General features: G+C 36.9%; 1 protein-coding gene across 4 annotated transcripts in view; it reads right to left on the reverse strand.

Moving 5' to 3' along the window:
- The window catches only part of ERC2 (ELKS/RAB6-interacting/CAST family member 2), a 486963-nt gene that overhangs the window by 39503 nt on the left and 430828 nt on the right, over nt 1-16632 (reverse strand). The window contains exon 29 of one of the 4 annotated variants that reach the window (XR_010305233.1): nt 7973-8131. The exons of the other annotated variants lie outside the window; for them this stretch is intronic. The gene's annotated coding sequence lies outside the window, so the exon portion shown is untranslated. The remainder of the gene's footprint in view (nt 1-7972; nt 8132-16632) is intronic. 4 annotated transcript variants of the gene reach the window in all.

Genomic DNA, 16632 nt, shown 5'->3' on the forward strand with positions numbered 1-16632 from the left:
TTTGCCACTGAAAATAATCCTGTGGTGTGCAGGATTTCTTCAAGCCCTGAAAAGTGCATTTATTCTTTAGTTTGCCAGGAAAACCTCACACCTGAAAGAAGAACCTAGTCAAGACTTTCAGAACTTCTGCCATAACTTACAAACCCACTAAATCACAGACAATACTCTCTTTTCAAAAAACATACGACACCCATCAAAGCTCTTCCTCTTCCAGACTCATTAGCAGTAAGTGATAAAAAGCATTAACAGGGAGATATCTTTAATGAGCTTGCACAGAGGTCTGTGGGTGTCTGCTAGCAGCCCAGCCCCTTCTTGTACTCCTTGGACTCTTGTCTTATCAAAATAGATGTCTTCTGAAGTATGATTCTCTCCCTTCAGCTTTTATCATCACTTTACAAGCTGTAAAAAAGTAAACTAAACCCCAAAGAGATTTCTGCTAAACACCAGCTGAAGTCATTGTTATAGCTGCATAAGAGTCTTCAAACACATCAATTAAGGTGCCCCAGATGCTACTAGGTAACATTACTTTCATAGCAGAAGTCATATTGCATGTGTGGTGAGCATATGATATCTGCTGCTAGTAACTGCTTAATACTAGGCAAAACCAAATAGCCACTGTCCTTCACAAAGCTCAGTATGTCTACTGTTCTCTCCCCAGGAACACAAACCCATAGCTCAAAAGACAGAGCAAAAAATGAAGATCCTTAAGACTTGCCTTAAGGCCAGAAGTTGTCAATGAAATATCCTACTGGATCATACACCCACAAAATCTCTATCATAAACATTTGCTTGTCCTTTGGGTTAGCTTCAGACAGAAGTTAATGGAGAAGATCTCTAAATGTGGAACAGAAACGTTGAAGTAACGCTTACTGTCGAAGATGCCCTGGGAACTCTGCCCAAGACACTTAAGAACCACCTCAATGACTTTTTCATTAGTCTCCAGAGCTTCCAAAAGTCTAGACTTCCTATCTTGAAAATGTCAGGATCAGACAAATTTATGGTGAGAAGCAAAGTTCACGAGATAATGGGGGTGCGGAAAAGAGGATGCTGGGGAAAAAGGGGGAGAGAGAAAGGATGGGAAGAGAGAGAGATAATAAGTCTAGACTTTATTTTGAATATATCTTCCAATTTGTGACAATATCTGGACTTGAAAGCATCTGGTTGATCCTGAGCTCACAGGGAAACAAATGCAGTTCATAGACAACTGCATCAGTTCACCTGATTGTGACAGAAATTTAAAATACCCCAACAATCCTTGATTTTTTTTCCACTTCAGCCAGTTAAAGACCAGGGATTCTTCATAGTGCACATACAGATAATTCCTAACTCAAAAAAAAGTGCTGATTCAAAGTTACAGAGTGTAATGTGGCTCATACAGAAATGAAAAGGATGACACACTAACAGGGTTTTGTTATGTGTGTCCTTCAGTCAAAGCTTTATGCTTGGGACTAAAAGCAAGTTAAATCACAGTCCTGCCCAAGGCTCCTTCCGTTCTTATCATTCTTCAATCTTTAATACATGGCTGTCTTGAACTTCAGTTGTACTGTATATATTGGTTCCTGAAAGCAAGTAATGCTTTATGAATTTGCCTGTTTCACCTGATGCACAGGCTGACTAGAATGAGCTTTCAACCTGCTTGATGAAGCAAAGGAGAAAAGCAGACCTGAAAACACTAAGGGGCTTAAAAATCATATTTGGTTCTACATCAACAAAAGGCATCAGAAAGAATAATGTAATAAAACTTAAAGGTTAGGATGTTTGCAGAAGAATAATCCTTATATGTTATAGACAGGAAATGTTCAACTCAGAATAAAGTTTAATGAGGGCAAAATAAAGCCTAGGCATGTGGAAGCGCTCCTCTTTGAGGTTATTCTTTATGCCAATTACTCTTCAAAGGTATTGCATTAATCTTTTTGGCAAAAAGATTACTATTAAATAAGATGAATGCCAATGTTTTTGCATCAGATGTGCTCAGAAATGGTCCTTTGCTCATCTTACAAGTTGGTCAGCCTTGTATTTTATTTCTTCAATTCATAAAGATACTGATTTCAGTTATGTCAAGAATTTACTAACAGCTCAGTCTATTATCTGGTTAATGACATTACTGATTTTTGTTTTCCAAGAATATTGCATGGGGAGAAAAACTGCCAATAAATTTCTCTTTCTTTCTTATTTCTTCCAAAGAGACTTATTTTATTATTTTTATTATTACCATTTTCTCCTTATAGGATTTCTCTCTTAAGGATTAAGCACTTTCTTGAACTATCTTAATAGTCTCTTCAAATTTCATAGAATCATAGAATCGACCAGGTTGGAAGAGACCTCCGAGATCATCCAGTCCAACCTAGCACCCAGCCCTAGCCAATCAACTAGACCATGGCACTGAGTGTCCCGTCCAGTTGTTTTTTTTTAACACTTTCAGGGATGGTGACTCCACCACCTCCCTGGGCAGCTCATTCCAATGCCAATCACCCTCTCTGTGAAGAATTTCCTCCTAACTTCCAGCCTAAACCTCCACTGGCACAACCTGAGACTGTGTCCCCTTGGTCTGTAGCTGGTTGTCTGGGAGAAGAAACCAACCCCCACCTGGCTACAACCTCTCTTCAGGTATATTCCACTGTGACACAGGAGAGAGTCATGCAGAGGAATCTGAGAGAGGAGGGTTTGCCATTCTGTGCTTTCATACATAACTACTTTTTAAAAAACTCTCAGAAGAGTTGGAGGAAAATTTTTTGTGTGTAAGGATACCCAGCAAGGAATAGCCCAGGATGGGAGAACGTAGCCTTTGGCAATAGGTGCTGATGTAAGGATCCCTGCTCCCTTAAAGTTTAGCTCTGGAAGGCATTTGTTCCTTCCAGGTTACCAAGACTGTGAAATAACAGCTGTAAAATGTAGGTTGACCAGTGGTTTTTTGGTTACAGTAAGAATAGGTGACCATTTGGTTTAACTTTTTGTTGTCAAAACAGCTAAGTGACAGATAAGAGCCTCTTGTTAACCTAAGTTTTTGTTTTACTAAACGTCAACTCAATATATTTATCATACTCAATATATTTAGAAAATACTTATATAAAAGATACGTCGCTGACAGATCAGAACTGCCCACACCAGCACCCTGCTGGATTTGGCCTCCTCTCACCAGATCCTAGTTGCTTTGAATTACAGTTTGGAGCTCTTCGTGTGTTTCTTTAATTACTTAATGCACTACTTTAATCTTTGTCTAAGTCCAAACTAATTTCTACTGCTGTGCTCTGCATTAACAAATCCTCCTGTTAGCTTTTTATACATTATGATTGGTTTATAGTTTTTGAAGGGTTGCTAAAAACCAGGACAGGATTACTGTAACGATGGCAGAATATACCTTCCTCCTCCTTCCCTAGCCTATTAAAACACATTAGAGATCAATTAATATATACAATCAGCATTTTATTTCTCTGATATAATGGCTTTTGTGCTGTTCTCCATGTAATTATTCTGAAAGTAAAATAGATGTACTACATCAACTACCAAAACAAAGGGAAATTTTGTATCTCTCTTTTATAAGAGCAATTAAATTAGGAAAATTATATGGATTTGATAGAAAACAGCATAGCTGTTCTCCTCAAACATATCTATCTGACTCAAACTGCCATATAGCTGACTCAGTTGAAGTGCTTTGATCAGATTAGTCTGAGACATTACTGTAGTTTTCTTGCTCTCTTTTTACATCACACTTCTTCAGCACTGCATTTTGAGGTGCATCCTGATCTGCTTCCCATACACTGCTAACAACTCCAGTAGAAAATACAACATATAATTTGAAAACAGATATTCTTTGTAGACGTTTCAACACTAAGATCTTACAGTAATATTGATGCTTATTTAGAAGAAAAGGTTACTGGGTGTGATGGGTTTAAACCATGTAATCAATCACAGGAATTATAGAATGGTTTGGGATGGAAGGGACATTCAGAAGTCATTTAGTCTACAAATGAGCAATGCTTGTGCTGCTCTTCAGCCTTTTTGTTATATTGTCTTTTGGATGCTACTATAGTTCTTCAGTTTTACCTAAAGCAGAGGAGACAAACAGCCTTCCTGCTTAACCAGGGTGCCACTCAAGGGTCTGATATTGATTTCTGGGATCTGGAGAGACCAGAAGCCAGAGCTCTGTGGGTCACACTTAGCACAGAGGTTGACTTTTTTTTTCCTTGTGATAGGTGTATACATTTCAAGCATTAATCCTGATTTTGATTTTCAGGATATTCGAGAACTTCATGGTTCAGCTGAAAGAAGTATATTGTCCTATTACAGAAAAGGGGGGGGGGGGGGGGGGGGGGGGGGGGAGGGTGGACAGGAGGGGAAAGTGAATAGAAAACAGTTCTCTGAAAGGCAGCCTCTCTTCTGCCAGTATAATTCCAAAATACCAGTTGAATTGCAAGTACAATTTCTGCTCCTTGCACCTCTAAGTGGACTTGACTGTGGATACCAAAAAAAGCCTGTACCTGTTTATGCTCTAAGGGAAAAGACTACATAGAATAAGAGTATGCTTACAATTATGCTAATGCTTAGAAAGCTCAGTTATGAAATGATTTGGGTTTTTATATATATAAGTTGCAGTGTAAAGAATTGTATTGAAAATGTATGACTTTTGTATTTGCATCACGTTGCTCCTACTCTACTTGAGAAATCTCATAAATGTAACTAAGCCAGATCAAGTTTCACAGAGAAAATTAGCCTAAGAAAAAAAAGCAGAATTTCCTTCCACTACCACTCTTTATGCTTTCCTCATATACTCACATGAGAAGGACTGGAGAAATGTCAATTGTACAGAGAAGACAGACACTAGGTCCAAACTTCAGAATTCACACTACATATAGACTATATATTTAGAAATGGAGCTTTATATGTCCTAGTATTCATCAGTTAAAAATATGTCTCTATTTAAATTCACAGAAACTGTGAACCACATCACATTTTGCCTGTATTTTTTACTTATCCTTTGAATTTTTACTCCATATGCAGAAGAGTAAAGATTACCTGTCAAAATAAAGTGCTGTAAGAATGAAATATCCAGCATGTGCTTTGGGAAAGCACTTGTTTTACTTACAGACTCAGCAGCTGGTGTGCACTACTGAAAAGTGCTTAATTTAATCACCTGGAAAAATGAAAGAGTTTATGGAATATTTCAAGTGAAGACAGTTTGAGTTTTTCATATACTTAGCATTCTGTCTTTATTTTAATATTCATAAGTTCACTGAAAATTGCAACTTCCTAAACTAGAAAAGTTTAATTTTTAACTTTCTTTCCCACTCACTGTAATATACTATTACACAGCAAGGAAATCAAGATGTCTTTTAAATTCAGCTTCAAGTATCCACACATTCCACATTAAGCTGCATTGCCTAATTTAATATCTGTACAGCACTGGTAAACATTTTAAACAACAGATTATGTAGCCTAAGGGACAAAGCTATAGCATTCAGAAGGTGGTATAATAGGCTCGAAGGATGTCTGGACACTTGAGAGGAGGCAGAAAAACCAAAAGCAAGAAATCTTTACCACAATTGCCAGAAAATAATGCAGTCACTATGTGAGCAGAGTCTCTGGCACTCACTTCTGTCAGGACAGGAGAGAAGTCTACAGCACTGTCATGGTCCACAGGCTGCAAATGTTCCCAATGAGGCTTTGTATTCGAAGCTTTTAACAAAAAAGGTCAACAGCTGTGGTTCACTGAAAGTCTGGGGGCAGTAATTCTGTGTTTCAATGAGATAAATGACAATAGTTTTTCAACAAGAGAAAGAACAGAGAGAGAAGAGAAACAGCAAAAATGGAAAATAAAATTAGTCTTATTTCATTTCCTTTCTACATTACTGGCTGGAATAAAAAGTAAAATATCGTTCCAGATTCCCTCGAGTGCTTGAAATCATTCTTCAAAACGAAAGGCATTAATTACCTGCAGCAGTTACATTCAACCAATGCAACAAGATTTCATTTAGCCTGTCTTAAATCTCCTCATAGCTGCTCTCAGTCTTCTATTTGGGCAGTGAAGGGAGGGCAGAGATGGTGTTATTAAAAGACTCAATCTGAAATTTGCCAAATAAGAAATTTCTTGAGAACCAAAAGAAGATTATTAATATCATACTTACACATACATTTGAAATTCTGTTGTTAATGCTGGCACTGATGGTGAAAGGTTCTACAACTACTGCACACGACACTGTGAACTGCAAGTCTCCCTTCCAGGAGTGACATAAAAAAGTGGTGTCCAGTGAAAACAAAACATTTCATAGATTATATTAGCATTGCCACTTAGGATGCATCAAAAAATATCCTTCTGCAGGTTCAAACTAAACAGCCCACAAAACCTCAGCACCAAAACATTTAGTAGATCCAGATGTTAATAATTTCAAAATAAAAGAACTGTTTAATCTTTCCTTCTACACTTATTTTACTGTTTTCCTACCATTCCCATCGCTTCATGGTATGCTTGGGATTTTTCACAGGACCTCAACAGTTTCAGCTCTGCTAGGGAACCAATGGAATACCTTTCTGCTCTCTTTCTTGTTCTCCATAACTTCTTTCACCTCTTAGAACCACCTTCCAACACTGACCATGGCGGTCATCTTTTTGCTTCAGTGACTACCAGCAGCGCGAGTACCAAAACCGTCTCTCCAATATGATCCCTAAGAACTACATTCTGTGGTCCTAATGCAGATTTTCCTCTTCCTGTTCTCAGATTCACAACAAAGCCAATAAAAAAAAGAGGATCTACTCATGGAATCAGTTCCACACATGTCTTATGGAGATGAATAATCCTGCTGATTTCAAAAGAATGACAAATGTGCATGAAGTTCAACATAAGTGTAACTGATTGCAGGCTCGTGGACTGGACGCTGATCCCAGGATTTGGCTCCAGCAGCACAACCTTATGCTGATAAGTCTTATTTTAATATTAGTAAAGGGGCTATGGCACCGAACGTGTCTGTTAGAAGGTTTAAAATACATGTGTATTTTATTTAAGTAACGTTGAATTTCTGGGCAACCTCCCTAAATTCCTTTAGTTTGCTGAACAATTAGAATCAGCTTTGGCATTCTTGTGTAGTGACGCAGCGGAGAATTAAATGACAGACCATATGTATACAAAATGTATGTAAATTAATACAAACATGAAGTACACTTACACATATTATAGAAGAAAAGAAAATGCAAAAGTATATCTTGTTTTGTGTACACCAGGTTCAACACTGCGGTAGAAAACCCACTGTGCTTGTCTGTGAATTCATGGTAATTGGCTTTTTATATAGAACAAACATGTTTAGAACTTATCAAAATCATTTCTTCAAAGAAAAGTGCACATCTGTTCACTAAATCTGATCTGAGTTTGAACACAGTACTGCATCTTTCAAAACAAAGAGAGATTTTTCAACAAAAGTTTTCCTAATTAACCTCATATAAAGATAATTTTTATATTCTGCAGGATACTAAAGCCCAAACTAGTAATATGTATTAAATCCTACAAAAAGGAAGCCGATATTTATCTGCATGCCCAGCCACTTTTCTACAAGAGTCTGAAAGCTACCCACACACAGAGATTTGAGTCATGGTGGTACTTGTATATACCTCTCCAGGTATATACAAGGATATACCAGAAGTATTTTAACACCCACAGGAAGATAACACCTTGATTACAAAGCAAGCCCACAAAAGTACAAGCAAACTAAGTGATTCGCTTTCTGTTATTGCACTAGTGGTGTTATCCTGACATTCCCATGAGATATTTGACATAGGTGCTGCTGTGATGCCAGTCAGGAGGGCATGGCCTACAGACCATGCAATAGGGTTGCTAGCAAAGGAAACAGACCTTTGCATTTTCCTGATTCTCTCCATGAGCAAAAGATAGTTGCAGCAATTGTGCTGAACACAACAGCCTGAAACAATCCTACATTTGCAGTATTGCTGGTAATACATCTGAGAGACAGAACTGTCAGTTGCATACCTGAACCAGAGCACAAGGAAGAAAGCGGTCCTGTTGCACAGTCAGCAGCAGGGAAGTGGCCAAAGTGTGACCCTTTAGAGCAGGGTGCTGCCTTGGCTCCATCCAGCATGGGCCAGCACTAGAAATGATGCACTCCTCCTTCCTTGCATGTTAGACTTCCTGAAATTGGTATAATACAATCTTTTGGAAGGGTGAATGCTTCTGAAACTACTACATTTGTAATCACATATCTTAATTATAGGCTTTCTTTTAAAAGAAATAATTATAAAAGCTTTGTTTTCATGCAAAGTGAAGTTTTAAATACATCAGTAGTAGAACTGGAGAAAAAAGAAATGCAAAGTTAACCTGCACTCTGAGAGAAACCTCTAATCTGGAAGAAGAAAAGAGTTCACCAGATTTTGGAAACTTACTTCAGGCCAAAATTTCCACAGGCCCTCTGAACCAAGATCATAGCATTTATGCATGTACGATGACCAACTACAGATTTCCATCTAGCCAAAGGCATTTACTTTCTTAATTTGTAACATATAATTACAAGGAGATAGTGAAAATATTTTGTAATGGCCACCAAATGAAGAAGATTTGTCAAATATGGACCACATTGATCCCTCACAAGAGAGGACAAGAACAAAATGTGGACTGAAAACAATTATTTCTCAGAAACACCTCTCCAAAAGCAACATCAATTTCTAAGTGAAGAGCAAGAAAATGTCAAAATGAAAGTCCACCTCTACCTATCTATATGATTTACACATCACATAGGAAAAAAAACACATCAGTATGGTTCATGATCTAAACAACCTGCTAAAATAAGGTCATGCTAACACATCTTTTGCTATATTGCAATAATTTTTTAATTACATTCACAACACTGAAAGCTCCTAATGAAAAAAGAAAAAAAGTCAGATATTAACACTGGTTGAACTTATAAGCTAAAGCAATCATCCTTATTGTCAAAACTTCACCTTCACTGTGGGTAATCCTAATCAACAAGGAACATTTCTATTGGCTTTTGGTAGGCAGTAACTAAATTAATCTCAAATTAACTTGCGCTTGGTCTTTGCATACCTCATTTATCAATGAACTAGTCCAAGGTCTTACCTGCTGCTGGAATTTCCAACTGGATTCAAAATCAGAACATATTTCAGCAATTTAAGAGTCACTATTAGGAAGCTGGACAGCTTCAAGGACACAAGATATGGACTTGACCCTTTGATTTACAGGCAGCAGTTCAACACTTCTAAAGGAAAGTGGGTTTGGCACATTCAGCAGGAACTGAAACTTGCATATATTGCACACAACCCCTCTCTACCCCCATCCACCTCCCTAAAAAATTTCCAAACCTAAACTCAGGCAAATTACCATATATTAATTAGAGGGGGAAACAGTATACAGCTTGCATGAATGCATTCTCAGTTGCATAGAAAGTGGGAAGTACAGCTGACATCTGAAAATTATCTGGAATACACAGAATATTTAATATTGGACCTGGTTCTTCTCTCAGAGATGTTTATATATGAGAGTTGAATTGTAGAGCTAAAAGGAAAGATACCATCCTTCTATTCAAGCTGTAATACTAAGAATTTGTTTTTTTTTTTTTTTTTTCCCAGCAAGAATCACAGTAGGTCATATATAAGCAGGAAATTTTGTACTGTAAGAACTTCCTATATTTGTGTATATGCTGTGAGTGCACAGATTACAAATGACAGAAGTAACACTGGTCACAGATTTTGCTGTAAAACAATTCAGTTAGGGAAAATTAGCCATTTTTCTGTTTGAAAATATTTTTTCTAACACACCATTACACCAAAATATAGTTCTTTTTTTACTTTCAAGCAGCCTTTAAGCATGGACCTTCATCCTTGAGGAGATCGCTTCATCACAGTTGTATGTCACTGCAGATTTATCTGTTTAATTATGGCATCCAAGAATGTCTATGCAGCTGTTTTTGTTATTAACAACCTACCCTGTGGTAGTGCTAAGTTAAAAGCTTTCAAAAGAATGTCATTTAGCTGTTTGCTAACTGTTCAGCAACTCGGATTTACATAGCATAGCAGAGCTATTACTGTATTTGACAGCATGCTTATTGGAAGTTGTACATGACTGAGCTTTGATATTTATGCTGTGCACTTTTACCCAGAATGAAAGAATGCAATCCATGTACCAGCTAATTTCCTGTATTCTACAGTTTAGATATTCTCTTAATGCTAAGTTTCATAGGATGTAGATAATATGAATCATTACTAATTGATTTATCACAAACTAAACCACTATTTTGTTAGCTTCAAGAAACTTAATACTTGCCATTAGGTATTTCCAGATCTTCTCTTTCCAGACTGAAGGCACAGAGCAGAAATACAGAATGTAAACTGAAAAGTGTTTTTCTCATGAATGACACAAAAAGCAGGGAAGACCTCAGATGGCTTTGTGACTGGCATTGTTTCCACGCTTCAGTAATCCATTCCTTGTTAAATACAAATCTAAAGCTGCCAGATACTACTTTTTAGAGACTGCTTATGTGAAATGTTTTTAACTAGTGTACTGCCAAGTCATATTGTGAATGGATTTAATAATTAACTAAGTATAACTAAGCAATTTAGCAGCCTCAGCCAACTTCAATTTATACTTTTTTTCTGGTTGAAAGGGAAAACAACTACTACACTTGTATTGCTCCCAAATCTTAAAACAGACATAGGCTGATTATAAACTTAATATTTAATACAAATAAATTCATTTCAAGCACTCTGCATCATTTATGAATATTAAGCAACAATTTTAAATCATTTTTCATTGCTGATAGTGTCTAACTAAATGATGAAACCATTACTCTACTGACCACTTTAAAATCTCATTCTTACTTAATTCAATCCCTGGATTATTGTTACAGGTTCATGTAAAACCTTATATACGTTGGAGGATATCATCATATAAAATGGACTCCTTTTTCACTCATGATGAGTAAAACCTTGTTTAGAAGATGAAGGCTTCAGTGTTTACAAAAAAAAATTATTATATGGGTGTCTATGCAGAAAAAGGATGCTTTATATTCTGCACAGGAACAGTAAATCTCTCAATAGAAGGATAAAAAGAGATACTGAAGTTCTGACTTAACATAAATAAGAGAAAGCAAAAACAGAAGAGCTAGATATAGATAAACAAACAAACAAATAAAGTAATTAAATACAAACAACACCAGCTAGGAAAAAAAAAGTAATTAAATACTAGGAAATCTAAATATCCCACACAAATCAATACAGAGAAAGCTTTGGCTTAGGCTTCTGGAAACCATAAGTCAATAAACTTACAGTGGTCAAACTGGTAGCAGACATGACAGCTATTTCCTGTTCAGTTCCCATTTATTTTGGAAATACATTTACTGGATTAATAAACTGATGTGAAAAATTCTGCTAAATAAGCAATTCTAGTGAAGACTTTTTTTCCCCCTCCTATTTATTATCAACGTTTAAGTACTGCCTAGAGGCTGTAAACAGCATTTGAACCTAGAAATAAGTTTAGCTAGCTCTTTGTGCAGTGTTGTCTAATCTTGCTTAAGACATATGTATACATGAAGCGAGCATGTGTATATGCACACAAATGCAAACACACAAACACAAGTCGTTCCTGTTTAGTACACACACAAACAGACAGATCTTATTTACATATTCAAACCCCTTCTCTTACATTGTAAGGATCATAAATATATACATACACACATATATGTGTCTCTGTGTGTGTGTGTGTATATATGTGTGTGCATATACTATATAATCCAATGACCTCCTGGTCCCTAAGTGGGAAGAGCAGAGACTTCCTTTTTAAAAAAACCAGAAAGAAAATAAAACTACTTAGCACATAACCATCTGAGATCTGCTGCTTTCATAAGCAAGATCCATAGCACTAACTAGAGAGGGTCCAGCGGAGGGCTACGAAGATGATTAGGGGACTGGAGGGCATGGCTTATGAGGAGAGGCTGAGGGACCTGGGGCTTTTTAGTCTGGTGGAAAGAAGAGTTAGAGGGGATTTGATAAATGTTTACAAGTATCTGAAGGCTGGCCAGGAAGGGGGGACAGGCTCTGTTCACTTGCTCCCTGTGATAGGACAAGGAGCAATGGGTGTAAGTTGCAGCAAAAGAGGTTCCGCCTCAACACAAGGGGGAACTTCTTTACTGTAAGGGTCACAGAGCACTGGAACAGGCTCCCCAGAGAGGTCGTGGAGTTTCCTTCTCCGGAGACTTTCAAAGCCTGTCTGGATGTGTTCCTCTGTGATCTGTGTTAGATAGTACTGTCCTGCTCTGGCAGGGGGGTTGGACTCAATGATCTCCTTGGGTCCCTTCCACCCCTAATATCCTGTGATCCTGTGAACAGAAATAGATGTCACTCACATTTTAGCATTACTAATTCTTTTTATCCTGCTTCTCCTCCTTTTTACAAATTCATTATGCACAAAGAAAAAATAACATGTTATATTTATTTGTTAATTATCTGATAAGTATTTTGAACTAGGAATGAAGCAGGCTTTGCTTTGTTTTGTTACTCTCTCATCTTTGTGGTGCTGTAGCGAATAACGGTTTGAGACTACAATAAAAATCTTTAAGTAGGATTTTTCCTTATACTTCATGTTAAAAACGTGAAGACATGGTTTCATAGCAGCAAGAATGCTCTTCACCTCATCCCAGAATTGCAGAGTAGTACATTGTGCTGTGGCTGACAAATGCATAGATATTGCTAGCGTAGACACACAGCTTGCTGTGTAGATCACACGTTGTGACATTTTAAGTTTTGTATCTGCAATCTGAACAAGAGGGAAGACAAAAAGATAAATCTTAGTTTCAAGTTAAGACCTCTATTAGGTCTTCCTCAATCATCATCTCTCTAATTGACATTTTTCTAAGAGCAGGAAGAGATGCCTAATGTCTCGTTGTGTGATGCTGCATCAAAAGGCCATCAGTAAGAGCACAGACCTGTTAGAGTAGGACAGCATGTGATGTCAAAAGAGATATTTCTTCTTTTCTTTTAAAGCAAAGAAATAAAGCACTTACAGTGTCAGAAGCAAAAATCTTTAAGGGAAGAAGAGCAGGAAAAAGTCTTACTGGTTGTTTTTGAAAAGTAAAATGCTAAGTGGATATACCACCATCAGAACAATAGGACAGAATAAAAGAGGGCTGTGTAACTGGAAAAAAAATCAAGAGACCTAAATGACTCTGAAACATTCTGCTGAAAGCAAAGAACGCAGCACAACAGCATTTTTCTCCATGTATCTCTAATTTTCACATGTGTTTTATAAGTAAAGGGCATATATTTAAGAAATTCCTCTGTGCAGACCACGAGGCCAGGATTATAATAGTCATTTTCTATATGGGGCAGTCTAAACTAGACTGCCACAAGCTGCTCTGCAAACAGAATGCATAAATACAAGAGATACCACGGAGATTCAAAGCTAGATGCAATGTGGTGTATGACATACCAGAAATATAATAAAGAGGACAGATTTGGGCGACAGGGCCTGGAAGTTTTAATGTTAATGGAGCTGAGGAGAACATGAGTGCTGTGTAGTACCTTGCCATCAGCTGATGAGCACGGTTTCAGTGAGAGGCCACATTTTGTTCTTCCATAGGTTCCTGGAAGGGATATTCTCAGATATTTATTAAAAACCTCAATTACTTTCCTGTTTTGAGGGTTTTTAGAGATGTAATACACCTCAGGTATCCATGAGCTTTCTGCAGGGTTATGGGTTTTGTACAAGGACTAGGAAAACGTATATAGAACACATTAAGATCTGTTTCTTCCTTTCTATATCTGTTTGCTGGGTTTTTTTTCTCCTACTCCTGTAATATTTGCCTAATGCTCCTTTTTCATCCTGAAGAACCATACCTACTGTAAGAACTTATTTGCTAATATTCTCAGTAGCATTTTACTTTTTAAAAGCTTTACAGAATTAAAAATAACAAGCTTCAGGTAGGTACTAACACATTTATGTATGCATTCCTTTACTCCTTTCAGGCAAAATCTGATTTGGCCCTGCATCTCTGTGTATCTTGAAGATAAAGAGGGGAATATTAAAAACAAAAAAAAGTGGTTTGGATTAAGCCAAACAGCCAGGTGAATGTGACAACAGTTCTTATTTACACCCAATTCAATCAAGGCTGTACTTATGTTATACATTTTTAAAGGTTTTCTGACATTCTGGGTAAAAATGATTCTGTTAATTGTTTACATGAGATGAAAAACATTCAGGGTTTTGATTGTGGTTTATACTGAAGGACATAATTTAGTGTCTTCGCTCTACCTTCATTGTTCAAGACAAATGTTTTTAGACTTTTATACTGAGAATATGCTCTTGCCAAGTTTACCTAGCACTACATTTTTATTCATCAACAAAGTGCTACCAATTAAAAGCTCACTATGTAGCCAAGAGAATGGTTTGTCCAAAAATCCAAATATCTGGTTACTAGAGAAAGAGAGAATAAGGGCAGGAAGGAACAGGTTTTGATTACCTAGAACTGGATATATTTAAATGAAAAGGTTAGTTATTAGCAACTCAGACTTTGATTTATTTTACATGGAATGGATTCTGTCCTACATCAAGGGTACCTGCTAAAGAAAAAAAAAGTAAAACAACAAAAAAACACCCCATACCTTTAGTTGAACAAATGCTTTTCAATTTAGGAGCAGGTGACAGTAAGATAACTCCCAAGGGCAGAGTATCTAGACTTATGTGGAACTAAACAACTCTGTTGTGATGAAAGCTGGACATTCTTAGGTGCTGGGATCTAATGAAAACATCAACATTGTGCTGTTTTGAAACTGATGACTTAACAGTTTTACAAGAAGCATTTAACATTTATCATCACTTTCTGCTTGTTAACATTTAGAGAAGGGAAGTAGTTACATAAAGCAAACAACTCTTGCACATGATAAAAAAGATGCACAAACTTCTTAAGATGAAGGTACCTTTAAGAGTGATGTCTCTGCAATAAACTCTCAGCAACAATGGGTTCCCATAAGCAGGAAATGGTATTATGAAAAGAAGGACTGATTATTATCATCTCTGATGACATAAACTACATACTTTCTATTCCTCTATGTTCAGTGTAAAGTTCACCAGCCTGAGCACTTGCACAAACCAACTAACTGGAAATTGTAAGGTCAGAACAGAACTGTGAAAATTACTATAACACAACTGTTAGAAAATTTCTGTGCCACTGGAGAACAGTAGGAAAAAGCTGTAGAGGTAGGAGGCAGAGAAAGTGGGGGGTTAAGTTTGTAAAACAGAGAGTTTGAAAAGCCTGCAGGTATCTAATGAGGAAAGAGGGGGAAAGCCTGGAGATAGTCTCAAAATTACATCAAATGAAGGTGAAATCCTGGAAGGAATACTGCAACTGGAAAAGATTGCAAAGGGAAAGGAGACAACAGCAGAAAGACTACATAAGAGAATGAAGAGCCACTAAAGGCTAAAAGAAACAATATATTGAAATGCTAGATGAAATCTGTTGAAAGATCATTTCTATCAAAATAAGGGTAAGGTGCTTCCTTGAGTCAGATAGCCAGAGCTGAATATGAGGCATGATGAGATACCACTAGTTGGAATATTGCAACATTTGTCATTTAGATAATTTGTGTTAATGACATTAGGCTTGCTGGCAGGAGTGGCTGGGGGAAGACAAGCTCTAAGTGTTCAAGAATACACCTGGAAGTCAAACTTGGAAAGATACCACAGGTCAGGATTTGGGAGATGTTAAGAATATAGGTAACATGAAAGGGGCAATACAAACTAATATTCTCATTTATCCTATAATGCCTAGGATAGGAACCCTGTGTACTTCAGGACTGTGTCTTACAAATCTTACATGTACTAAATCACATGAAAAATAGTTAAAACAAAAACAGTTTTAGGAACACATGCTAACTTTTAAATATGCCTTTAACTGCCTATAAGAGAAATTGCACATCTGTTTTGCAAGGCATCATTTCCAGAAGGGAAGCTTGCTCCCACTGAAACACATTTAAACATTGGTGTTCAGGTGATTCATTCATTTGCTTGATGCAAGCATTCCCCATTTTAGATTCTGCATCTATAAGAAAAACAAATTTGCAGAGAGATTTATCATTATATCATTTCAATAATGCACAGCAAAATTAATCTGATGGAAATGTGCAACTTGGCCTTGTGCAACAAAAGCCTGTTTATGAGTTATGACTCTATACACAACACACCTTGGAGATCGCTCCTGTTTGAATCTAATACTTTTGTACATGTGCTGCCAAGGAACTGACAGGTAAAAGAAGGATACTATCAGGTAAAATATAATTTCATATATATACTTTGGATGTTATATTTACTCAGTAGCCAGCATCCAAAGGTTCCACCAAAAAAATTACTTCACATAACTTAAATATTTGTCCACAAATAACACTGGTTAAATAACTCTGCAACATCTGGTTTCCTTTTCTGTTTGCTCTTTGAGCACTTTTTCTGAGTATAATTAATCCTTATAAAATGAGAATAAAGCAAGTTATTGTCTTCTGGAAACTAATGAAGTATATTACAACTACAGACAAAGGGATTGTACTTCGTTCTGTACAGCAGAGATGCCCACAAAGAGAAAAAAGAGCTTATGTTCACATAAAAATGGTACTTGGAGCTCAGAGGTCTAGATTCAC

Source organism: Pogoniulus pusillus, chromosome 16 (assembly GCF_015220805.1).
Source record: "Pogoniulus pusillus isolate bPogPus1 chromosome 16, bPogPus1.pri, whole genome shotgun sequence".
Classification (NCBI taxonomy): domain Eukaryota; kingdom Metazoa; phylum Chordata; class Aves; order Piciformes; family Lybiidae; genus Pogoniulus; species Pogoniulus pusillus.